General features: G+C 43.0%; 1 protein-coding gene and 1 long non-coding RNA gene across 2 annotated transcripts in view; one reads left to right on the top strand and one right to left on the bottom strand.

Moving 5' to 3' along the window:
* The window catches only part of LOC130112084 (CUB and sushi domain-containing protein 1-like), a 729,421-nt gene that overhangs the window by 630,381 nt on the left and 71,821 nt on the right, over positions 1-27,219 (bottom strand). The window lies entirely within an intron of this gene.
* LOC130111689 (uncharacterized) lies at positions 16,594-18,202 on the top strand. Its single transcript, XR_008810169.1, has 3 exons — positions 16,594-16,665; positions 17,251-17,326; positions 17,648-18,202. It is a non-coding gene; the product is annotated as an uncharacterized LOC130111689 (long non-coding RNA).

Genomic DNA, 27,219 nt, shown 5'->3' with positions numbered 1-27,219 from the left:
GTGACTAAAACGAGCAGCGCGCCGCTTCTAGCGTGTCCTCTAGTGACGTGGCATGCCAGCCACTGCTCGGTGGCATGGCTGCCGCTTCAATCCGCAGAGCGGCGCGGCCTCGCGCTTTCCCCGCCTCCATTCTAATGCGCAGCTTAAGTTGCAAGTTAAGTGGGACCGCATCTTCATAACAGTCTCGTGCTTCTCTGAGTGTCGTATCTCGCGGAGAGGTTCAGCTGCATGCACGCTGATAGGTTTCAGTGGCGTGCAAGAGCAGAGTCGCTAACAGCAGCACCCAAAGCTGAAGTTCTCAAGGCCGCTTCGACCGACTTCCACGAGAGCGAACTCTCGCCGTGACAAGTCGGTGCAGGTTATGATTTCTGTGTTTTACTGTTCATGTATGATCGGTGAACATCGTGCCGTGGAGACCTGGCATTGTATGCTCGATGCTATGTCCATCCATCCATCCATCCATCCGTTATCCAAACCGCTTATCCTGCTCTCAGGGTCACGGGGATGCTGGAGCCTATCCCAGCAGTCATTGGGCAGCAGGCGGGGAGACACCCTATACAGGCCACCAGGGCCATCACAGGGCCGACCTATTGCTGATACATATAATATAATGACTGAATGAAGTAGCAGTGTGGAAATCCCCACCCCGCTGTATGTTCTGAGCTAATCAGCTATCCCGGGGCTCTTGCTAACTAGCCACATGCTTGCTAGCTCTCTCCACCAACACCAGCCTAATGTTACACGTGTAATAGGATTATCCACCCTGTGTACCGAACACTTTCATTTCATAATACAGAACAGAATAGAATAGAAATATCTACAGTTTTAGCTGTCGCTCAGCAGAAAGGCTCTACTCTAGTGCGTCACAACCCAACAAAAGGAGAAGCCACCCTATGGCAATGTTTGGTATTGCAGCACTACTGTATATTTCCGGACTGACTGTCCTGATGCATGCTCAATCTCACATACTACTGGGCCTGTCAGCCTAATAATTATTGTGCACAGTTATGACTGTATGATGAAGGTCCTCTCGTGGTTGTGGTGATTCAAAACCTTTGAAAAACCCATTTTATACCATAATTGAGTGCTAACTCCTCAGCTGTTTTGTCGCCAAGACTGAGCACCAGAGAAGGGGAGATACGCCTGGCAGGTATCTGCACTCTACTGAGTGCACACTACTAGTTTAAGTTCATTTGGTGGAACCTTATTTTGATCAGACGCTCTTACAGCACAGCATTTGTTAAAGACTTCTGTATGGTGTGCATGAGAGGTGAGTTTGAATTATGACCCACACGGCTCCCCATACTTCTGACATGGTCTTGCAGTCGTAGGATTCTGTTGTCTTCAGACATAACACATCCAGAGACCGTCATTTCTCATAGAGGTTCTGCGCCTTGACGGTTCTGTCTCGCCTATGTAACTTTCCCATGATGATTCCAATGCTAAGACTGCTGATGTGAAAAATAAAGTAATTCAATTAAAACTGATAGATAAAAGAGGGGGACAAAACAAGTGTGTTCAGCAAGTTTTGCAGCTTGAAGTAGCTGACGGACTACCCTGGTTAACATTGCAGCTAATATGCTAAATAATATACAGAAGGGTGACAAATGAAAGGAAAACACAACATCAAGTGTCTCAGTAAGGCGTTGGTCCACCAGGAGCCTCCAGAACAGCTTCAATGCTCCTTGTCATAGACTCTACAAGTATCTGAACTCTACTGGAGGGATGGACACCATTCTTCCAAAAGATATTCCCTCATTTGGTGTTTTGATGATGGTGGTGGAGAGCGCTATCTAACAAGCCGTGTCCAAAATCTCCCATAGGTGTTCAGTTGGGTTGACATCTGGGGACTGTGAAGGCCAAAGCATATGATTTAAATCATTTTCATCCTCATCAAACCATTCAGTGACCCCTCGTGCCCTGTGGATGGGGGCATTGTCATCCTGGAAGAGACCACTCCCATCAGGATATAGAGATGATTCATCATAGGATAAAGGTCATCACTCAGAATAACTTTGTATTGATTTGCAGTAACTCTTCCCTCTAAGAGGACAAGTGGACCCAAACCATGCCAGGAAAATGCCCCCCACAGCATAACAGAGCGCCCGGACCCCCTCACTTTAGGGGACAAGCATTCAGGTTTTTCCTTCAATTGGTCACTCGTATATCAACGCAACTAATGCCACAGCACTTTTGTCACGACCCATGTCTTGACTGCAATTGCGACTTTGCATCAAAAGCAATCAGATTTTAATGATGACTTAACACGGACCACTGATTATCCCCCTTTAAAAAGGCCTTGCCATGACTGACTAAGCACCACTGACTGGATATAACAGTTGACAACACAAAAGTTGCCATTTTGCTCACCATCATTCACAGCAGATGAAAACTGAGACCAGTGTGTGTGCATTAGAGACGAGAAGTGAAGCAGTGTGTCGTCCGCCTTTATGCCTGCCCAGTTTGCTGCCAACGGCCCTATCATCAATCAATCAATCAATCAATCAAGTTGCATTTTACATAGCGCTTTTATAGCTGCAACAGCCACGCCATTCTGAATACCATCAAATAACTTCTGTATTAAACAATTCTCCAAAAGATTAGGAGCGATCTTGGCACGAGGGAAACAAACTTGGGAAACAGCTACATTATTTTTTTATTTTTATTTTTTTGGCCTGTTCTCTGCATGGTATGGCTGAGGTTAAAGTTGTACTGGACAGAGCCACTAGAGGGCACTAGAGATACTTTGGCGTCACTTTTTAAAATCACCCATGTTATCCACTTCTTACACAAATTATGCTAAGCACTTAGGACACCTTAACTATGTTTCAACATTAACCAACCTACAACCATGACTCGGGTGAAAAGTATGGGTACAACAGCAGCATTACATCATCTAGCCAACCACCTATATTTCTATATATTAAAATCTATCTGTCTGTCTACCTTATCATTTAGGGTCATACTTCATAGAGTGGCCCGACCTCTATCTCACTACCCAAGTGTGAATCGTTTTTAGGAGAGGAAGCTCGAGGATTATGGAGAGATTTGATCAGATTTTATCAGAAAATCCATTGAGAAGCATTGGATCAAATAGTCTTTTCTAGTTTCTTCAGCTGCTCTGCTCCTCTCCTCCCCCCTTTGCTCAATTCTCCTCTCACATCATCTTAGCTTGCCTCTACTTTACTCCACTTACAAACATACCCTCCTCTCTTATTCAATTTGTCTCATCTTGTGCATCTTCTACCTCTCCCCTCTGCTTTCCTGTGCTTCTGCTCCTCTCCTACGTCTCTCCTCTCTCCAAGTCTAACCTCCCCTGTTCTCCTCTCCATTTCTCTTCTCCTCTCTGACATTCTATTGCGCTTCTCCTTTCTATGCAGATGAGCAGAGGGAGCAGGGGAGACATAGGCAGAGAAAAAACAAGACACCAGGAAAGAGACAAATGAATTGGCTGTCATCCAAAACAAGGCACAGGAAATGGATTTCATATTCTCTCACACACACACACACACACACAAACACACACACGCGCGTGCGCACATGCATTCATACTTTCACACTTTTCCAGGTGAGCAAGGGCAGGTATGGTCTGGTTTGTGGGGCGTATCCGAGAATGTCTCATCCTGCAGCTGAGGCTAAACTTAGCTTCATGCAGCACATAAACACTAACACATTCTCTGTGTACGTTCATGAATGTGCACAGAGAAGGGCAACATAAAGTGTACTTGCTTATGTAAAGCATGTGTATATACGGTACACATATGGTAACTCAGCCACTGAGCATGCACAAGCCAGTGCATCCTTAGTGTCGGTCCCTAGCCCGGATAAATGGGGAGGGTTGCGTCAGGAAGGGCATCTGGCATAAAATCTTTGCCAAATCAAATATGCGGATCATAAGTCAGATTTCCATACCGGATCGGTCGAGGCCCGGGTTACCAACAACTAACACGGTACTGAGTATGAAGCTGGAAATTGAAGGCGTATTGATGAATGGTATCAGTGCATATGCCCCACAAGTTTGGTGTGAGATGGAAGAGAAAGAAGAAATCTGGAGTAAGTTGGATGAAGTGATGGAGAGTGTACTCAAGAGTGAAATGTGGAAGGACAGATGGTGGTGGATTTTGCGAAAAGGATGGAAATGGCTGTGGTAAATACATATTTCAAGGAGAGGGAGGAACACAGGGTGACCTATCAGAGTGGAGGAAAGTGCACACAGGTGGACTATATCTCATGTAGAAGGCATGATCTGAGCAGGATTGGAGACTGCAAGGTGGTGACAGGGGAGAATGTAGCTAGGCAGCATCGGATGGTGGTCTGCAGAAGGACTTTGGAGACCAAGAAGAGGAAGAAAGTGAAGGCAGAGCCAAGGATCAAATGGTGGAAGTTGAAGAAGAAAGACTTGTGTGGAGTTCAGGCAGGAGTTAAGACAGGCACTGGGTGGTAGTGAAGTGTTACCAGATGGCTGGGCAACCACTGCAGAAATAGTGAGGGAGACAGCTAGGAAGGTACTTGGTGTGTCATCAGGACAGAGGGAGGAAGACAAGGAGACTTGATGGTGGAATGAGGAAGTACAGCAAAGTATTCAGAGGAAGAGGTTGGCAGAGAAGTGGGATAGGCAGAGAGATGAAGAAAGTAGACAGCAGTACAAGGATATGCAGTGTAAAGCAAAGAGAGGGGTGGCAAAGGCAAAGGAAAAGGCGTATGGTGAGTTATATGACAGGTAGGACACTAAGGAAGGAGAAAAGGACTTGTACCGATTGGCTGGACAGAGGGACCAAGCTGGGAAGGATGTGCAGCAGGTTAGGGCGATCAAGGATAGAGATGGAAATGAGTGTGCTGAGAAGGGGGAAGGAGTACTTTGAGGGGCTGATGAATGAAGAAAATGAGAGAGAGAGAAGGCTGGATGATGTGGGGATAGTGAATCAGGAAGTGCGGTGGATTAGCAAGGAGGAAGTGAGGGCAGCTATGAAGAGGATGAAGAGTGGAAAGACAGTTGGTCCTGATGACATACCTGTGGAGACATGGAGGTGTTTAGGAGAGATGGCAGTGGGGTTTTTAACTAGATTGTTTAACACAATCTTAGAAAGTGAGAGGATGCCTGAGGAGTGGAGAAGAAGCATACTGGTACCAATTTTCAAGAATAAGGGGGATGTGCAGAGCTGTAGCAACTACAGAGGTATAAAGTTGATCAGTCACAGCACGACGATATGGGAAAGAGTAATAGAAGCTAGGTTAAGAGGAGAGGTGATGATTAGCGAGCAGCAGCATGCTTTCATACCACAACAGAGCACCACAGATGTTATGTTTGCTTTGAGAATGTTGATTGAGAAGTATAGAGGCCAGAAGGAGTTACATTGTGTCTTTGTAGATTTAGAGAAAGCATACGACAGGGTGCCGAGAGAGGAGGTGTGGTATTGTATGAGGAAGTCGAGAGTTGCAGAGAAGTATGTAGGAGTGGTGCAGGATATGTATGAGGGAAGTGTGACAGTGGTGAGGTGTGTGGTTGGAATGACAGATGGGTTCAAGGTGGAGGTGGGATTACATCAAGGATCGGCCCGAGCACTTTCTTGTTTGTAACGGTGATGGACAGGTTGGCAGACGAGATCAGGCAGGAGTCTCCATGGACTATGATGTTTGTGGGTGACATTGTGATCTGTAGCGAGAGTAGAGTGCAGGTGGAGGAGAGCCTGGAGAGGTGGAGGTATGCACTGGAGAGAAGTGGAATGAAAGTCAGTAGGAGCAAGACGGAATACCTATGCGTGAATGAGAGGGAGGACAGTGGAATGATGAGGATGCAAGGAGTAGAGGTGATGAAGGCATATGAGATTAAATACTTGGCGTCAACTGTCCAAAGTAACGGGGAGTGCAGGAGAGAGGTGAAGAAGAGAGTGTGGGCAGGGTGGAGAGGCATATCAAGGGTGATTTGCGACAGAAGGGTACCAGCAAGAGTTAAAGGGGAGGTTTACAAGTCGGTAGTGAGACCAGCTATGTTATATGGTTTGGAGACAGTGGCACTGACGAAAAGACAGGAGGCGGAGCTGGAGGTGGCAGAGTTGAAGATGCTAAAATTTTCACTGGGAGTGATGAAGAAGGACAGGATTAGGAACGATTATATTAGAGGGACATCTAAGGTTGGACGGTTTGGAGACAAAGTAAGAGAGGCAAGATTGAGATGATTTGGACATGTGTGGAGGAGAGATGCTGGGTATATTGGGAGAAGGATGCTGAAGATGGAGCTGTCAGGGAAGAGGAAAAGAGGAAGGCCAAAGGGGAGGTTTATGGATGTGGTGTGAGAGGACATGCTGGTGGCTGGTGCGACAGAGGAAGACGCAGAAGACAGAAAGAGATGGAAACAGATGATCCGTTGTGGCGACCCCTAATGGGAACAGCCAAAAGTAGTAGTAGTATTTATACACATATGATATCATGCATTTCTGTGAGGGACACCTCCCAAGAGACAAACAAGAGCACAACTGCCCCAAAATTTAAACAGGCTGTTCTGAGTAACACAACAAAAGTACATCAGAAACCCATCTATGTCCTTCTTCGGCATATACGTTTCTATGACATGAAACAGCACATTGGATAAAATAGCCGCGGTAGAGACGGTAAGCTACACTGTTCAAACCGTTTATATTGTACCAGTTTATTGTATCGTTTATTGTTATCGTTTATATTGTATCGTTTATTGTTATACCAGTTATACCATTTCTTGTCTCTGTGATTTGTGCATTTCTGATTTGTGCATTTTGTTAATAAAAAGCCAACTCGTTAGATGATTTAAGCAATATCAGGAATCAGGAACACTTTATTTGTCATTTCACTTCATGCACTTGTGTACATGAAATGAAAAGAAATGCCGTTTCCCCCAGCCCACATCAGTACAACACAAAGACGAAAACACATCTAAAACTACAAGAACACACATATCCAAACTTACACATATATCAAAACTAAACAACAAAAAAAGTCACTTTCCAAGGGAATGGACTTCAGCCAGGATGACCGTCCGAACTGCCGGTCTGCATGGGCTAGCAGTTAGCTTAGCCCGTCCCGCCTCCGCGTCCTGTTAGACAGCCCTCGGCGTTTCCTCCTCGGGCACAGCTCCAGGCAGGGGCCATGGTCCTCGGGCCTACCGGACACAGCAGACCAAGCTCCCCCAGCCGATCCAGCGCCAGTTCTCCCAGCCAGACACCCTCGACATACCTCCCCGCACTCCTCATGACGACATCAAAAACACCACAGTCAACACCAGGTGAGGCCGCCGCCAGACCGCCCTCGGCGTTATCGGAACTGGCGGTTTGCACAGGCTGGCAGTTAGCTTAGCCTGCCCCCCCCACTCTCCCAGCACCAGCTCTCCCAGCCATCAAATGAAGACAAATCTTACACGCAGACGTGGACAAAGACACTGCATGGATGGTACTGGGTGAGGCCGCCGCAAATGTGAATTCGCGCCGCCATCTCCCGACACCGGCACTGGGTGAGGCCGTTGCAACTGTGAATTTGCACAGCCATCTTCCCACACCGGAAGCGGTGTGGGAAGATGTTATTAGAGGTTCATGGTGTCTTTTTTTGTGTGGTCTTTTGACATAAAAAAATATGGTTGTGATTTGTATCATTATCCTTGTGGTAACCGCCTAAGTGGCGAAAAAAATAAGAGTCTACCATTATATCCCAGCAGCAGGTATGAGAGTGTGCACCATACACACACACACACACACACACACACACACACACACACACACACACACACACAAGCGTTTTGGCGGTGTAAACAAAAGCTAGGGTTACCACTTAGGGAAAAAAAACTCATAGGTGAAACTTCATCACTCTAAAACACGTGTTGACCAAAACCACGATCACACATTAATGATAAAACTGCTTTCGTGATTGTGTGTGTGTGTGTGTGTGTGTGTGTGTGTGTGTGTGTGTGTGTGTGTGTGTGTGTGTGTGTGTGTGTGTGTGTGTGTGTGTATGTGTGTGTGTGTGTGTGTGTGTGCGTGTTTGACAGAGAGAGTGACAGAAAGAGGGGAAGAGAAGGTGGACTAGTAAAGCACAGCCTTGCCTATTGCACGCAGTTTCTAACTTACTTTGTGACCCGCCCGGCTCGAACCCGTGATATGTTCCAGTAAGCTTACCCAAACCCGCCTGACCTGCACATCACTATGGTACAGCATTTTCAACTGAGTCACAAGGTTAAACACTGCCATCTAGTGGCCTAATTTGAAATGCAGCGTATTCGTTCGACAAAATTAAATCGTATAAAACGCTTTGGAATATAAGTCGCAGGACCAGCCAGACGAGTCACAAAACAGCGACTTATAGTTCGGAAAATATGGTATGTATGAAACATTCGTAAGTGCATTCACTGTTTTAAATTCACATAAACATTAATAAACGAAGCAATTACACATGTAGATGTAAAATATTTACATCAATATTAAATGCTCACTAAAATTACACGTTTACTAACAATCATCCATGTCGTTGTAGAGCACGTGAAAAGGCAAAGTGACATGAAATGCATTGTGCTGTGTCAAGTCATATCTGTCATTCGAATAAGATGGTGACACATTTTACTTAAAATAATGACAAATCACCAGCCACCCTGTCCTCTTCTTTATATCCCTTATGCAGCTTTTTATGCCATCTATTCAGAATGTTGCTGAGTATATTTCAGTAAAACTTCAACCATTGTGCAGTTTGCATGTACGTTTAGATATTCTGTGTTTATGATATTTCATGCATGTGAACAGTGAAATATTCATTATGCCCCAGGCCTGAATTGCATCTCTCATATTTGGGTATGTGTTTTTGACTGCAAGTATTTTTGCCTGCACATTAAATTTCCTGGATGGGTAACTTTGTGTATAGTATGCATCTGTGCATTAAACCACAGTGTGTAAGTGTATCCTTGGGTGAACTGGGTATGGGTGTAACTATGTTATATGTTTAAATGTCATGATAAAAGTGTGTGCAAACATGTTAATATGTGGAGCTCTCTGTGCCCGCATACACAACTCTGTAAAAGTTAAGCATTATGTGCCTTTGGGAATTTAAAGACTATAAAAATGTTACTGCAAAGAAGAAAATAATTTTTAATAAACTCAAAATGTGTTATTTTTACTTACTGTAACCTTGAGCATTTTATTATGGTACGTATGGACACCTTGTTATAGAGCCCGACCGATAAATTGGCATGCCGATATTATCGACCGATATGAGATAATTGCAGATAAATCGGTTTCGGTGTATAGAACGGCCAATAAATGACAACCCATTACATACAACAACAACAGACAATGTTTGAGTGCTTCTTCCTTTAGAGCGGGATATGACGTAATCGTGTTTTAGATGACGTCATCGTTTTTAAGACCTGTGATGAAATGCATTGCGATTCGTTGAAATACAAATGGGGAAGGCAAAATCTATTATGGGATTTATTTATTTTTTAGCCCTCTTAGGCCGTCTTAGCCTCCGTGTGGACCACAAAAAAAGTTTCTAAAGTTGAGCTTCAGACAATGACAATCAGTGGTGGCTCCTGCCAAATCTCTCAGGAGGGGCAATTGTTACAGTGATGGCTAAGGTGACTCCTTCAATGGGTAAATTAACCTACGTCAGCTAGCTAATTTGACATTGTCACATTGCATTGTACAATTTTTTTTTAACCTCACGTAATAATACCACCAGTAACCACTAGATGGAAACATAATGCAAGGATTGTTCCTTGGGTTACAATAGCGCAGTATCTGTGGACAGCTACATCCAGGAGTTTAACCTAAATGTCTTGAATAAAACTATTTTGGCTTTACAATGCCTGAACAATCCACTGTGGTCATCAACAGATAAACTGTCATCTATCAGTTTTCCCTCACAAGTACCTTGAATGTGAGAGAGACTTGTTTTACCATTAATCAAATAAAATTGTGTAAGGTCTTCACTCTCACAATAACTTGGTTAATTCCTCATCAGTTAGCCTTCAAACACTCCATCAGGTAGCTTTCGAACACACAGTTGATAAGACGGGCTATAATGCAGCGGTTCTTGCTCACCTCATCGTTGACGACCCACAGCTATCCTGTAGCTCCCGTCCAACTGTGTGGCCACACGGTTGAACCCTCCTGAAAGCCGACAATTTCAGGCAACCCTCCATATGCATCTTCAATATGCCATGCTTTTTCACCTACTCTGAGAGATGATGCATGTCAGTGACGCTGCTCCACCCCCTCTGCTGATCTGAGCAGGGCTGCAGACTACCACCTGCCTCCTCCGATACATGTGGAGCCGCTTCTTCTTTTCACCTGACAGTGAGGCGCTTCGTCAGGGGGACGTAGCGCGTGGGAGGATCACGCTAGCCCCCCCCCCCAAGTTCCCCCTCCCCCCTGAACAGGCGCCCAGACCGACCGGAGGAGGCGCTAGTGCAGTAACCAGGACACATACCCACATCCAGCTTCCCACCCACAGACACGGCCAATTGTGTCTGTAGGGGCGCCTGACCAAGCCGGAGGTAACACCAGGATTCGAACCGGTGATCCCTGCGTTGGTAGGCAACAGAATAGACCGCTACGCTACCCGGACGCCGATTGTAGGTTTATTTATGAAACAGTCTGGCAGTTCTACTGAGTAAAACACAATGGTCCTATCATTCCTTCCTCGTTACTTCTAAAAATCCTCTGGGAACAGCTTACAGCAGTTTGTAACGTAGCCCCCTGCTAAATTAGCTTAGCCACAAAGCTAGCTAATGCCATGTTAATCAGTGCAAGACCGCCAACGTTAATGAGCGGTTTAATTATAGTGTTTAACTTATTCTGCCCGAATGAAGCAATGGTACATAGTATATCTGCGACTCACGTGTCTGTAGTTATAGTCATTACCCTGGAGATCATTAAACCAGAAGGGACACGCAAATAAACGTGAGCTGAACAATTATCTAACAAGGCTTGGTAGCCAAAGTATTCTAGCTACACATAGCAAATACTGATACTGAGCCCACAGCACTGATGTTTATCTAGCTATACCTTATTGTCATTTGTTCTTTATTTAAATAGTCAGCAATTGACTGATACTGAACATACAGTACTAATGTTTATTTAGCTATTTATTCTATTTCCATTTTAATTTATTCTTTATTTCTAGAATTGGTTGACGATGTTTACTATTCTTTAATAAAGTTATGTGTTTAAGAAATCAGCCTTCTGAGTACCTTCGCATGGTCATGTCGGTGCACAATCCACATGGTACAGGTCTGTTTTTGTTCCAGCTCAAGGCCACCCCAGTAGTTCGCACTTGGCAATGTAAAAATGCAACAGATAAAGAATGGCAGGCAGAGAGTGAGACAGAGGCAGAGAGTGAGACAGAGACAGAAAGAGTTAGTCAAGGATCATTATCTATTCAAAACCACAAGTACATGTACCGAGAACAGTCCCTGTTCTAATCATGCCCACACCCCTCGAAGCTATCAGCATGTTAACATGGCATTCTGGGACGTCTGGGTGGCGTAGCTGTCTAGTCCGTTGCCTACCAACATGGGGAGCTCCGGTTTGAATCCCTGTGTTACCTCCGGCTTGGTCGGGCATCCCTACAAACACAATTGGCCATGTCTTCGGGTGGGAATGTGGGTATGTGTCCTGGTCGCTGCACTAGCTCCTCCTCTGGTGGGTCGGGCACCTGTTCGGGGAGGGGGTGGGCTGGGGGAATAGCGTGATCCTCCCACATGCTACATCCCCCTGGCGAAACGTCTCACTGTCAGGTGAAAAGAAGCGGCTGGCGACTGCACATGTATGGGAGGAGGCATGTGGTAAGTCTGCAGCCCTCCCCGGATTGGCAGAGGGGGTGGAGCAGCAACCAGGACAGCTCGGAAGAGCGGGGTGATTGGCCAAGTACAATTGGGGAAGGAAAAAAAAACAAAACATGGCTGGCATTCTTATTTTCCCCATCATCATTCTCATCAGTAGCTCTTAAAATAAAATTTCAGCTAAGGTTTGAACATTTCTCAGTTTCCTGATTCTCTCTCCCTGCCCATTATTTTCTGTTAGAATTTCTCAGTTGCGCCATCTTCCTTCAGCCATCTGTCTGATGACCTTTCTCTTGCCCTCCGTCCACTGCCCTCGCTCATATGCCTCGGTCTGTCCCTCTGCCACTCACTTCACCTCTATTACGGTACACTCAAGCTCGCTCACGCACACACACACACACACACACACACACACACACACACACACACACACACACACACACACACACACACACACACACACACACACACACACACACACACACACACACCTATTGTTATGCAGAAACAGGTGGTGGAAATGTAAAATATTAAGAACTATTTCTCCATATTCATAAACCAGAAATCAGTATTCCCTTAAGCCATCTCTTTGTTTCCTTTATCACCTTTCTCTCTCTCTGTGTGTGTGTGTGTGTGTGTGTGTGTGTGTGTGTGTGTGTGTGTGTGTGTGTGTGTGTGTGTGTGTGTGTGTGTGTGTGTGTGTGTGTGTGTGTGTGTGTGAGGCGGGGAGGCATGCACACCTGTGCATGTGCATAGCAACGCATGCAGGTGCACCCGTGTGTCTGCGTGACAGCTTTGGCTTTTCAACACCCTCACTGGGGAAGAGTTCACAGTGCTACTCCTAACCCTCATCTCACCCCCCCCCCTCCTCCTCATCCTCCTCCTCCTATTCTCTTCTTGTCCTCTTCCCCTCAGTCTACCGCTCATTTCCTCAACACTCCATCCCCTCAGAAGTGGAGCTGGCTCTGAACCCTTTGAAATTTCAATTGGATTGAAACATAAACATCCATGCTATAATGTGTTGATGACATTTATTTTACACTGACAGAAAGAAAGTGTGTCATGGATTCTGGGACTGCGAGTGAGTCAGACAGGGACACACATTATGAGAGAGAGACACACAGGAACAGGGATTTTTTTTTTAGTTGTGTGTGTGTGTGTGTGTGTGTGTGTGTGTGCGTGCCTATGCTCAAGATCATTCCCTCTACAGGACACTAATCTGTCGGCCGTCAATCAGCCATCATGACTCATGCATAGTCACCATAGCAACACTGTCCTTCTAAGATGACAAACTTCATCATCTTTTCCAAGAAACAACCCAGTACTGTGCTGTAATTGGCCACCTGGCTCAAAATATGGTAATCCAGGCTGATTTGTTGACTGACAAAGACTTACAACAGAAGTAAAGCTGAATAAATCAGTTAATCTGTGTGTATGCGTTTACTTTTTTTTACATTTTTCACAGCATTAAGCAACTCAGTTAACCTGTCGGTGTATTGAGGCCGTGATCAGTAAAAAAATGTAGTACTCAGAGAGAATGAAGAGAGGTTGTATTTCAACCCCCCAAAATGAAGAAAAGAAAAAAAAATACAACTCTGGAAAAATTACACATTAAGTGCTTCTTGAGTGTGCATACATGGCAGATAAGTAATGTGTTTTTCAGTACTGTATAACAGCATTCTTCCCCTGTGCAAAATAATGTAACAAATTACGTTTTTATTTGAAGTGATTATATGACACTCAGCTTTATCTGTCCACCAAGCCTACCGCCACTCTTCCACCCACTTCGCTTTCTGACTGCTTACTAGAAATTAAATCCTGTTTTTCATACCACCTCCTCAAACTTAATAGTGATAAAACTGAGGTCCTCGTAGTATGCACTAAATCTACTTTGGCCAAACCAGATAGTTTTTCTCTGACTATTGACAATTCTATAGTTCCTCCATCGCTTCAGGTTAAGAGTCTGGGTGTCATCCTGGACAGCACATTTATCTTTTGAAGCTCACATCAATAATGTTACTCGATCTGCATACTTCCACCTACGCAATATTAATTATCTTCGCCCGTCACTTACACCTAACAGCACCGCCATACTCACTCACACCCTGGTTACATCCCGTACTGACTACTGTAATTCTATCCTCTTTGGTCTTCCCCTCAAGTGTCCTCATAAACTTCAATTGGTCCAGAATTCAGCTAGCCATATCATTACCAGAACTCCTTCCATAGATCATATCACTCCTGTTCTTTAGCAACTGCATTGGCTCCCTGTTGAATACCGTATTGACTTCAAAATCCTGCTCCTCACCGTTAATGCCCTTAATAACCCAGCTCCTTTGTATCTTTCCGAACTCCTTCATATCCACACGCCCCTCCGCACTCTCAGATCCTCTTCTGCTCTCCAATTCACTACACCATCGGCCACTTGACTACCATAGGGACTAGAGCCTTGTCATTCTGCCCCCCACCTATGGAACTCTCTCCCACAAGAAATTCACAACATTGACTCTCTTTCAACCTTCAAATCCCATCTCAAAACATACCTTTTCAAACTGGCATATTCAGTCTGATACACGCTTCATTGAGTTTTGTGCAGACTATGACTTTATGCCTATCTGTTGTATTAACTTTTATTGTCTACCCTGCTTTTTTTTTTAATTGTATGCTGTCTGATACAGTGCTGCTTGTTCTTTACTGTGTTCTGTAAGGTGTCATTGAGTGGTCTGAAAGGCACCCACAAATAAAATGTATTATTATTATCATTATTATATTGCAATTACTAAAGAGAAGCATGTGCTCTTATCGTTTGTGAATAGAATTATCTTTTGTTTCACCATTCTAAATATCAGAGTAATGTTTTCATACTTGGTCTCTGTTTCAGACACTGGCTTAAGTGGAAGTATCCCAGCTACTCTAATTACATCAAACAATCGCTATAATTCCAACCAATTGTCAAGCACATTTTCAGCAAACTTCTCTAGGGTTACAAAAAATAAATTGCAAATGAGGAGCATTTCCATTTTAAAAAATGAGGGCAAAGCAGCAGCAGTACAGAAAAAGATCAGTGTATGGCAGTAGAGCAAAGAACACAACAGGGCTCTATCTTGGGCCCCTCACTATTTGTCTCTCCATGCCTACTTTAGTAGCTATCATCCATAAAACTCAACACTGTAGATGCAAATGCAATTTAACTTTATATCTCACCTATATCGAACAACCTTAACTGTATTTTGTAAATAAATGAACAGGTGGCATAGTCCCTAAACTTCCAACTTAACTGACATTTTTTTCTCTCCAGAGTTTGGATGGAAAGTAGCAGGGGCAGTAGCTGATCAAAGACTTAAATTAATTTTCAATAAATTTGAAGGCAAGGAAAAAAATTGCCCATTATACAATTTTGGGGGGTTTTTTTGACGTTAAGATAGGATATTAAGTTTGAGCCATGGATATATACTCTCTCTTGCTGATGGAGAAATACTCAAGCCTGTATCTAGCCAGCTAGACTACTGCGGTGTACTGCTCTCTTGTGGCCTGTGGCCATTGCTTGTGTCCTTTCTCATAGCCATTATAAAACAATGACAGACGCATGCTGGTATGAGGCTGCTATTAACTATTGTGGAGGCTGCTGTTTTCAAGCAGTCTTTCTTTTTGCTGATTTAAAACACCCAGGATCACTTTCATTTAGTGAGAGTGTTTGTCCTTAGTTTTTTAACTTATTGTCTTTTTTTACAGATTAATTTTTATCTTTTTCTGTTACATGTCATCTTTTCTCTCACTTTATTTTTCATTCATTTATTTTCTATACCCGCTTAATTCAGCTCAGGGCCATGGGAGCCTGGACACTATCCCAGCAGGGTGGAAGGCAGGAGACACCCTGAATCAATCACAAGTCCATCACAGGGTCCAAACACACGATCTATCACATTTCCATTCATACCTACGAGTAATTTAGAGTCTCTTCAATTTACCTCACATGCATTTGTTTAGACCGTGAGAGGAACAGTATACAGAGGAAACCAACACAAAAACTGCAGAGTGCATGTATGCATTACTGTAACCTGTAATCTTGTTATCTTTTTTTCTGATCAATTATCTTTTTTACCTTTGTAAATAAAGAATTATATATTGATCAAGAACAAATTCATAGAAAATAAATGAGTCCGGAGCAACAGAGTCAGATTGGAATGGGATTATGCTCGGACAGATAGATCTGCTGTAGTTGGTAAAAGAGAATCTTATTCTTCTGTGTAGTTTAGGATATGTGAGAAGCGCGTTGATGGTTTTGAGTGAGAAACTTCTTACGGAGTACACAAAGGATGAAATTAGCTGAAGTAGAGGTGTACTTCTCCTGAGAGACAGAGAACTTTTTATTGAGTCAGTCAGGTTTTTAATTAAGGATATAAAGCAGGCTAACTTTGCAGAGCGAAGAGTTTATAGACTCAACAAAATTGCACAAATACTCTCAGACTGGAAGATGACAATGATGAAGTTTCATAATTGCTTTCTCCGTTTTGTCTGCTATTGGTTCTTGTTCTCTCTGGCTGCTGTTTTTTTCCGATTTACCTTTTTGATGGGTAAGGTCAGAGTAGTAAACTTGATGAAATATAAATATCAAAAAAAGCCATGTTGATGTGTGTGTGTGCTGCAGAGGCAGGATTGTTATCATCGGACATGACGGACAACCTTAAGCAAGCAAGTAATCTGCAGACACGTAGCAATAGCTCTTATGAAACAGGCTGGAAAAGAGATGGGAGGGTGAGGTCATTCTTAGTCACAACAGCTCCACTGGTGGGGGTGTTGCAATGATATTCTCCAGATACTTTCAGCCTCGTTCTTTTGTGGTGGAAGAAACTGTGGAGGAGCAGTTTATGGTTGGTAAAGCCAATTTTAATATTTTTTCTCATTTTTATTGACGTGCATGTTCCAATTCATGCGTGGAGAGACTTCAGAGTTCAGAGATTTCTAGAGATTAGGTGAAATAAACGCCACACTCGACAAGCTTTACCAAGAATTTTAAATTGCGCATAAAATCAAGACACGGAAAGAAATCATTCAGAAGCCACATGCTGTCCTTTTCGTGCATGGCTTTATAATGCATGATGTGTGTTGTAAATGGAGAGGTTATATGGCAGTAAATCTGTACTCTTACAAAGGGACAGGGTGAGGACTTTGGTGACGTTAGGTAGGATCTGCTGTTTCAGATGTCAGCTCAGTGTTTTGAGGATGAGCTAGATTCATCCAGAAAGATTTTTGGGTCAATTCCAGTTCCATCTAAGTGTAGAAAAATCAAGCCTAAATGTGTATGCAGTTTGGTAGAGTACATTTTGAGTCACTTTAACTTATTGAAAAATGTGTTGGACTTAACTTATTGAACCATCTGTATCACTCAGTTTAGGTATGTTATGCTATAAGAATCCACTAGATATTGCTCTGTTTTAACCAGTATGCCTTTTCAGTTTGCCTCCTTACAGGAAGTTAGCCACAAAAAAGTCACTCCAGACATGAGGACTCTGTTTGGTGGAATTTTCAAAGGTTGGCATATTGTTTCCACTTATTATAGTTTCAGAGATCGTACTGAACAGAATTATGTCACTTGATTCAACCCCAAAAAATGTCATAAGGGTCAAATAATTTTCTAAAAACATTATCCACCAAAGAGTTTGTTTGTCATTTTATGGTAACAGTAATAAAGGCTAAGTTAATGTAATTAAAATTGACTATTTGCTATGAAATAAAAAAACAACTTCTGATTATTTGTTGTTGTTAATATGATACATTTCATGTTATTCCATGATATATATATTCGAATACATTCTTGACCTGTGCATCTCAAATTCCTGGCTGGTCTACAAGAGGGACTGTGGCCTACTGAGCAAGAAAACAATGCCTCTCAAAAGGTTCCACCTGGCAGTCACCCACTGTTTGAAGCAAGTCCACAAGCCAGCATAAAAAATGGCCGACCATCCTCCTCCCCTCTGCCACAGATGTCATCTCAGAAGAAACGCTTCACCCCAATAACCTCACAACCACAACCAGATACATGTGTATAATGATAACCGCAGCGTTTTTCCACTTCACTGTGACGAGTGGTGCAACCTTTGTACAAAGGGTGTGTTGAGCTGGAAATGTTAGAAATGCAATGTTTTCCTGTGTTTGAATGCAAACCAGCAATGCGTTGTAGCGTACTACCAGAAATAAAGTGGATCCAATGGCTAAAAAACATTTGTGCTGTTGCACCACCACACAGATGAGCAAATCTGATTGATTTCTTCAAAAAGGTAGCATTTTATTTGACGTTTCCAAATTTATTATGATTTTTTTTTTGTATTTGTAAATGTTTATACTTTTACCATGAGGCAACGTCTCAACCATTTGGCAAGAGGCCTATATTTTTTAAAAAAACTGCGGGGTCTATTAAATAAAAACCCAAAACAAAACATTGATCATTGTTGTTATTGCCCCATGGGAAAAAAATGAAAGGAAAAAAAAATCTATAGCCGTTTTTCTTAGTGAGGACATTAAACAGCTAACTATTTGAATTATAGGTTGTTGTGGGTGTTTCTTGAGGGTGTTCTAAGCCAAATCTTTTTCTCCATGTCTTTGTTCAAAAACAAAAAAAACAAAAAAAACCCACAACTTTAATCTGCAATCTGCGATTTCGGTCCATTAAGAAGTTATTTCATCCATTTGAAATATGAGGCAATTCTGTTGGACAGGCAATGAATATTAAAGGTGCCATATGCGATACTCAGTACCAGCATCTCAGACAAAACCACAACAAACCCTCCCTTCATGTTCTTGGCTATTATTTCATTTGGTTCGGTTGGAATATTGATTTTTACAGTATAGTTATTTTATTAACACCAGTAATTAATTCAGCTTGGTAAGGAGCTATCTCTTCGATCTGCCGAGTGACCTAAATCCATGTAACATAATTATTACGCACTTACACTTACATATTATATATATCACTTACGCACCCATTATATGTGGATTGTGCTGCAAATGTGTGTCTATTTGTATTTTGACTGTTTGAATAAATACATTTTATTTTGTACCACTGAGGAGTTGCACGTAATTTCATTGTACAGCTGTGCAATGACAAAAAGGCAGTCATTCATTCCTTCATTATTAGCTTGCTAGCTATCCTGCTAATGCTAGCTACCTCACATACACTAACATGCACCCGCACCTGGACTGGCGTCCAAAACCAAGAACAGAGAAACTCAGATTACAACACACACAGAGGGAGTGTGACTTCATTCTCTTCTCAGGAGGCCGTTACTCCACTATCTCTTCAAATGGTTGTTTGCTGCTATATTAATGTTCAAAATCTCACGTGTAGCATCTTTCAGAACTCCTTCCATAGATCATATCACTCCTGTTCTTCAGCAACTCCACTGGCTCCCTGTTAAATACCGTATTGACTTCAAGATCCTGCTCCTCACCTTTAAGGCCCTTAATAACCCAGCTCCTTCATATCTTTCCGAACTCCTTCGTATCCACACACCCTCCCGCACTCTTAGATGCTCTTCTGCTCTCCAGCTCAGCACACCATCGGCCTGCTTGACTACCATGGGGGCTAGAGCCTTCAGTCGTTCTACCCCTCGCCTATGGGAGTCTCTCCCACAAGACATTCACAACATTGACTCTCTTTCAACCTTCAAATCCCTTCTCAAAGCGTACCTTTTCAAACTGGCATATTCAGACTGATACATACTTCATTGAGTTTTGTGCAGATGTTGATTTTATACTTATCTGTTGTATTAACGTTCTATTGTCTACCCTGTTTGGTTTTGATTTTATGCTGTGTGATACAGTGCTGCTTGTTCTTTTTTCTGTGTTCTGTAAGGTGTCCTTGTGGGCTCTGAAAGGTGCCCACAAATAAAATGTATTATTATTATTATTTAAAGCAGAACAGTGTTCTGATATAGTTCTATATAAGGAGGCAGAGAGAAATAGACCTGTTGTACGTGAAATATTCTCAAACTACAAACAAGGTGTAGCAGCCGTTGTCACTTGTGTGTCATCAGTTCAGCAGTAAAAAGTTCCCAGTCTTGTATAAGTAGCAGTCAGCAAATCTAATGTGACGCAAATTTCATCAAAATATTTCGCAACACTGGTCTACAGTTGTAATGATGGTCTGTCCAGCATCGCCACATCAGCATCACGTTTCAACCTATCTTCCTGCTGGACTTGTTTCCAACATGTATGTGTTTGCCTTTGCCCCAGTGTTTGTATGACACGGTCAAATATTTCAACAACAGCATATAGCATATGGAGACTGGAGAGTGTCTCCAACCATGGTACCGATGCCAGGTAGTATTACGTTACCTGACTTCATGGAGCAAATGATAAAAACAATGATTTATTAAGGGAGGAAAATTGTGGATTTCAGTTTTAAACATGCACATGTGTGTATTGGTATTTGAGTGTATGTGCCCTGTGCATATAGGCACGTGGACTTGTGTGTGTGTGTGTGTGTGTGTGTGTGTGTGTGTTTGCTTGCTTTGCCTACGCACATGTGTGCACATCTGTGTGTCCATACCACTAGATGGGAACAAAAACAAAGTTTTCCATCTAATGGAAAGCCACTTGTGGAGAAGTGCAGCAGGAGAAAGAGGAGTGGGGTGTGGGGGAGGCTGGAGGGGAGACAGTGGGAGTGAGGGCATAACAGCAGCTTGGTGAAAAACAAAACAAACAGGAAAAGACACCTAGCTAGATAATTGTAGAGAGAGAAACAGTGAAAGAGGGAGAGAGGGAGGCAGAGAGCGAGGGGGGGTCAAAAGGAAAGCTTGTTTGGCGTACTGGAACAGTGCGACTGAGAGACTGGGGACATAACAACATGTTACTCCCCAGTAACTACACATTTGAGAGATGCAAGCAGAGACAGAGAGAGAACGGGAGTTGAAGACGACAGAGAAGGGAGGAGAAAGAAGAGAGAGGGGAGATATGGCCGGATTGACAGATTATCACATGGATGGAAAGATGAATAAATGGATGAGTAGTCAGAAAAATAGATGTATTGTTCACAAGACCGTTATGGATGAGAGATGAGCGTAATTCTACATAGGAAAAAAAAATATGGATAAATTAATAATGGATACGCGGGAAAAGGAAACTGATCCTGTAAATAGATGGATGGTAGGAAGAGAAGTGAACGGAAGAGAAAGAGTTTCATCCATTCCTCTCATATCCAATGTCTGTCTCTACTGGTTAATGATTATTTTCATTGAATATGTTAATGGAAATAACATGCAATGCTATTTCCATTAACAAAAGATCAGATCTTAATAAAAGATCAGATGGTCAATTTAGTGATAGGTCCTTTTCTCAAGACTATTGAAAAGAGTAAAAAAATTGCACTAACGCACATATATGTACAGTGGAAACCAATTATAGTGATCACATCGATTTTTTGGATGACCATTAAATATACATGTGTAGAGTTCAAATAAATCTAATGTAGCGTAATGAAATCGACAACTTCTCTAATTGACTAAAATACAGTAGCCTGCTGTTGGTTATTGTAGTGTAACAAAATATCAGTTATTTCAAACCATTCAAACAGGAATTTGAAAATAGACTATAGGTTGGTTACATTACCATCTATTTGTGTTGCCTAAAGTACATTTTAAATAAGGATAAGCTGAGGTCTAAAAATGAAAGTTAGCCTGTGCCCACTTTAGGCTATTTGGTGATTTTCGGAGCAGAGGTAGTACTGTTCAGTATCAAGGCTGTCAATTTGGCAGTTTTGGATTTTCAAAATTTAATAACTTTGTGGGGGGGAAAAAAAGATACTGACCTGCTGCACCCTGAATGCTCCTAAAATTGCATATATTTGCATTAAAATGAGTTTTAGATCGATTGCACCAAAAAAAAGTTATGATAAGATCTACCTAAAACGACCATGAGTGGTCAAAATGACTGCGCGTAATTTGCGCGTCATCATGTATATCATGTCACTATTTATGATGCGTGTTATTTGCGTCATTTCCTTCACGAAGTTCATTGCTCTGTCCTAGGAACACAGCAGCGTTCTCCAGTGCAGAGCAACAGTCTGAACTTGATTTCTGATTACTGCCAACATGTCTGGGTACAGCCACCGTTTCAGACGCACCACGACTACCACCGAGGCGCTGCAGTATTTACAGGCGTTGGACAACAACAATTTTGAATTGTTTGAAAAATAGTATTGAAGTTGTTAAAATTTTAATTTTGGTGTCAGTCGCTTCTTAACAGACACACTAACATATGCAATGCATTAATATCTCTATTGGGTATTTATCTTGACAGAATATAGAGTTTAAAAACCGTGGGCGGATGGATGGTCATTCTCGTAGTTTTTAAGTTCCAGTTACATTTCACGTTTTATGGGCCTTATTACGTTTGTTGGATTAGCAATAAGTGTTTTCCGTTTTGTTTTTCAGGTAATATTTTCACTTTTTCAATTTTGCTATTAAAGTTTGACCATGTCTCCCTTAAGTTTAAATTGTTTAAAAATAGTATTATAGCTGTTAAATGTATAATTTTGGTGTCAGTCGTTTCCTAACAGACATACATACTAACATATGCAATGCGTTAATATCTCAACTGGGTATTTATATTGACAGAATATAGAGTTTAAAAACCAGCGGTCATTTTGACCGCCTGTGGTCGTTTAAGTAGGAGTGAAATCCCGGTCGCTCTAGTGTTAATGTAAGATTCCCTGAATTAAGCCAACCTTTGTTTTCTTTTTAGTTGTTTGACTGTCTGAAAGACCCACAATGATCACTGGCAGCAAACTTGTTCACACTTACCAGATTAACTTAAACAGCGTCGGTGGAGGAATGACCCCTCTGTGTGGATGTAGACAGGGATGGCGGTGGTGTGGTTCACACTGACGGTGGCAGTGATGTATAATAACGTCTCATCCCAGCTTCTCACAAGTCTGCTCAGAGTTTAGTTGGCTATCGCCTTTCCACTAAGGCGGTCTAACACTGGTTCCTAACTGGACGCGATGCGAACGAGCGACCACCAGATTGTTGGAGTTTTCCCCTCACGAAAATGTCCCAACATCCCCCGTGTGCCAACGCACGGGAGAGCGACACGTCGCGTGTTCGAAAAACCGCGCCCCCTTGACGCTATTCTCGCACTTGCTCCACCTCCAACCTATTGTAACGTGCATGGATAACAAGACACGCTGGCCGCTGGCTGGCGGGTCTGACTCTTTAGTCGAGCGGTTAGCGACGCCTCCTGCGGTGCAGGCGACACGGGTTCGCTTCCCGGCCGCGGCAGTTCCTGTGGTTGCGTTGTCCCCCCGAATTCGCTACACTTTTTTCATTGGTCAAAATCGACGATGACGTCCTTGACGTTTCCGTTTCCCCTCCAGTCATCGTTAACGACAGCTGTCATTAATTCATTAAAGGAAATTAAATGACCGAGAGAATTATTAAAACTTGAGAAAATTACGTTAGTTCTTACGAATGAATAAATTGGACCCTCATTTAGAGAGGGAGAAATCACAAGCGGCGTCAAAAAATAAAAAATAAAAAATGTCATCCCCCTTCTCGGGCAGTGACGTCACTCGTAGTATATCTGAACAATTTGTCGCCCCTCCGCTAGAATTCCATGGCTTCGCTATAGGTTAAGATGAGCCGTAACGCGCTGGACCCCACATGCGTTGCTACGTCATATGGGGTATCTGTGTCTTTGAGCCCGTCGTTGATGTAATAGTAGACAACCCCGTTTACACTTGTTTTTAAAATGCGTTTTTTTTTCTTTTGCGATCGGATCACAAGTGAACAGCGCTAAATACAAGTGTAAACGACCGACAAAACGTTTTGCGAACCGGTTATTCCAACCACTTGCCGAGGTGGTCTGGGACGCATTTGACCACATAGTCTTTTGTAGCGTAAACGCTAATGCGTCTTGCGTCCCCGACAAGGACGTAATAGGAAAATACGTCATCAATGCAGGACGTGGTGGTTGTTATTGGTAACAGCGCGCCAACTTTCGGGGGGGGGGGTGGAGAGGAGAGTGTACGTGATTGGAGTACAAGTGAAACGAGATGCCTAATCTCCATTTGGGCAGAAGAATCAGTCCTGTCAATCTCGACAGTTGGAACAGTCCGCACATGTATATTAGTGCTTGAAACATCTTCAAACGGGTCCGCGGTGGTGTAACGGTCTAAGCATCGGCTTTGAGGCGATGCAGTTGCCCACTGGGGACTGGGGTTCGCGCCCCGGTCTCGTCAGATCCGACTATGGCCAGACTCGACGAAGCAGCGATCATTGGCAACGCTGTCTTCGGAGGGGGGACAGGTTCGGCTTGTGCTTGTCAAATGAATGCGTCCCTGTGTTGTGTATGTTTGGAGTCAGTGGCATGCTCAGTCCTCTCTGTAGTTAAGTAATATATTTGTTGGGTGCTCTTTGGTCCAAGGTTAGTAGTTTCAAATGAGAAAAAGAGAACAAATCTCTCTGACCGAGGCACTCCGTGTAATTAAAAATGTCTTTATTGAAACTTAAGACATATCCAAAAAGGACCTAAAAATGCCCACGCGTAGCGGCTTGGGCCTTCTTCCAATCCTTCTTCAGGGCATACTATGCCCTGACGAAGACCCAAGCCGCTACGCGTGGGCATTTTTAGGTCCTTTTTGGATATGTCTTAAGTTTCAATAAAGACATTTTTAATTACACGGAGTGCCTTGGTCAGAGAGATTTGTTCTCTTTTTCTCATCGCGTCCCTGTGTTTGTGTCGGAAAAAGCAGCAGTTCGGCCTGGATTCACCTTGCCACGGAAGTGGCGAGGCGTCTCCTTCGAGACTGCCGGCCGGAGAGATGCAATTAGCGAACGCATGCAGTACGAGGGTGGGTGTTTGAACTAGAAAATAGGCATCGATTGGCCACTAAATTGGGAGAAAAGGGGAAAAATCAGAAATAAATTTCAAGAAACATCTTCAAACACTAGCTATTGTTTTCACAGCTAGTCGGCAAATCTGGCGCTTGACTGAGGCCCTCTGACCTTGTAGCGGAAGTGACGTAGCCAGTAACGACATCTGATCACAAGTGGTCACCGGAAGGTATTTGGAGACGCATGACAGACAGGTGTAAACGGCGGTCTCGCTGCCCACTTGTGATCCGATCGCCCAAAACGCATTTTAAAACCAAGTGTAAACAGGGTGAGGGAGTTGATACGAATGTGTGTTTTAGCCCACAGCAAAGAGACGGTGTAGCTTTTTAAAGCAGCCGTGTGACGCATCCATTCTCCCGTCGATCACCGGGGCGATAAAATACCAACATGTTTTCAGCTCATACAGACGTGATAAAAGGGTTAACCACCTCTTTAAAGTATGACAAGTCCTCATCCTCAAGTGTAAAATGATCTTTGTTCAATCATTTAGCTGTTATTTTGGTTTTTACCTTGAAGCAAGAAAACAGCTTTTTTTGATGTATTAACAAACAGGAAACCGAGGAGAGGTGGAGGATATAACATGGTTTTTGGTATTAATACGACATAGCCCCTGCCTCTCCGTGCCTTGATGTAACTATGGGAGAAAAGGTGTCCTTATGGATGTATTTCAAACATGGTCTTCTTCCCATGCATCCTCTCCACCTTGATGTGTCAAACAAACCTGTGTTTTAAACATATCTTTTTATCTGTTGCTGTGTTCCCACATACCAAACACCCAGAGGGTCGAAAGGGATTTTCCAGAGCAATGCCGGCTCAGATTTTCAAAAGCTACCCGTCAGCCAGCTGTTTAGACAGCCAGCATGTAACTTAGTCAATACGTGGGGGAAAACACATCGGCAGCCTAATGAATAAATTCATATGCAATTTTCCGCACAAACTTATCAAGGTTTGTGGGATTTCTAACAAACGCAAAGAAATAGTCCCCCACTTCATATGCTATGCATCACACATTATGGTTCAATTACAGTTAATGCAAATGCACATTTTAATTGCAACTATGAAATGTAAAGGTGGGCACACTAATTATCCTAACTATAGCAAAATAACTACATAATAATCCTAACTAAAACTAGAAAATTTGACCATATTACACCAATTCTGGCCTCCCTTCATTGGCTTCCTATCCATGTTAGATCAGACTTCAAGGCGCGTCTGCTGACTTATAAAATCCTAAATGGGTTTGCCCCATCTTACCTGTCTGATCTCCTTAAACCGTACATTCCATCTCGAGCACTTCGCTCTCAAAATACAGGGCTCCTGTGTGTACCCAAAGTTAAGAAGAAGTCAGCTTTTCCTATTGTTCTTGTGGAATACCCTGCCTGCTACAATCAGAGTCTGTTGAGTCCTTTAAATCCAAACGTAAAACTCACCTTTTTACCTTAACCTACATTTAGTTGTCTTTAAGTTGAGCGCTTCACAACCTGTACTGCATGGCGGGTCGGTTTCTGTCTCAATGAATTTACCAACCACTGTTATGATGACGAGATTATAGCCTATAGATTATTGACTATTGCAAACTGTTATCTTCTCTCACGTCTTTTCTCTCTCTCTGAATGGTGTCGTCTCCTTTCTCTTCTCCTGTGTGTGAATGGTGTGATGCGAGCCTCCCATGTGTGTACATGCAGTTCTGTCCTCCTCCCAGGTCTCCTTAGTGATGGTGGTCACCACGTGGATGCTGCTTGGCATCCCCCCTCATCACATTTTCCTTTTACGTATCTTATAAAGCCATATAATTTTGTTATCCTGTTTCAATGTTATATCCTTCTGTCACTCAGACGTGTGACTGTGTGTGTTTTTTATTATTGTTTTTTTTGTCTCCATGGTGATGGTGGCCGCGTGGCTCAGATCCTGGGCTGTTCCGGGGGCATCTGGACACTGCTTGGCATCCTCCTCATCCTATTCTTCATATGTCTTATAATTCCATTATAATTCTGTTATCCTCTTTCAATGTTGTATTGTGTAAATTGTGTAAACACAACAACCATTGCACGTCTGTCCGTCTTGGGAGAGAGATCCCTCCTCTGTTGCTCTCCCTGAGGTTTCTTCCTATTTTTTTCTCCGTTAAAGGTTTTTTTGAGGGAGTTGTTCCTTATCTGATGCGAGGGTCTAAGGACAGGATGTTGTGTTGCTGTAAATCCCACTGAGGCACATTTGTAATCTGTGATACTGGGCTATACAAATAAAGTTGACTTCACTATTTGCCCTGTTTTTGTGGGCATGAGGCAACATTTCCAGATGAAGTGTAACTGCGTTGTTCTTTAGGGTTGGAAATGCACAGGGTGGCAAGTCATACCCTCAGCTGACCTCTGATATGAATGGTACTTCATGTTGACTCTTGAATTTAAACTAGAAGGAATCCGGTTACCTCAGACATACTACCAGCCTAAACAACAGCGACGTCTGACCCGTTTCCCTGACTCTGTCACATGTTTTTATCTGTATCAGGAAGTTTGATGTGATTATTCAAATTCCTCT

Source organism: Lampris incognitus, chromosome 4 (genome assembly GCF_029633865.1).
Source record: "Lampris incognitus isolate fLamInc1 chromosome 4, fLamInc1.hap2, whole genome shotgun sequence".
NCBI lineage: Eukaryota > Metazoa > Chordata > Actinopteri > Lampriformes > Lampridae > Lampris > Lampris incognitus.
Note: the sequence above shows the minus strand (reverse complement) of the source record. Positions and strands in the feature narration are given on the sequence as shown.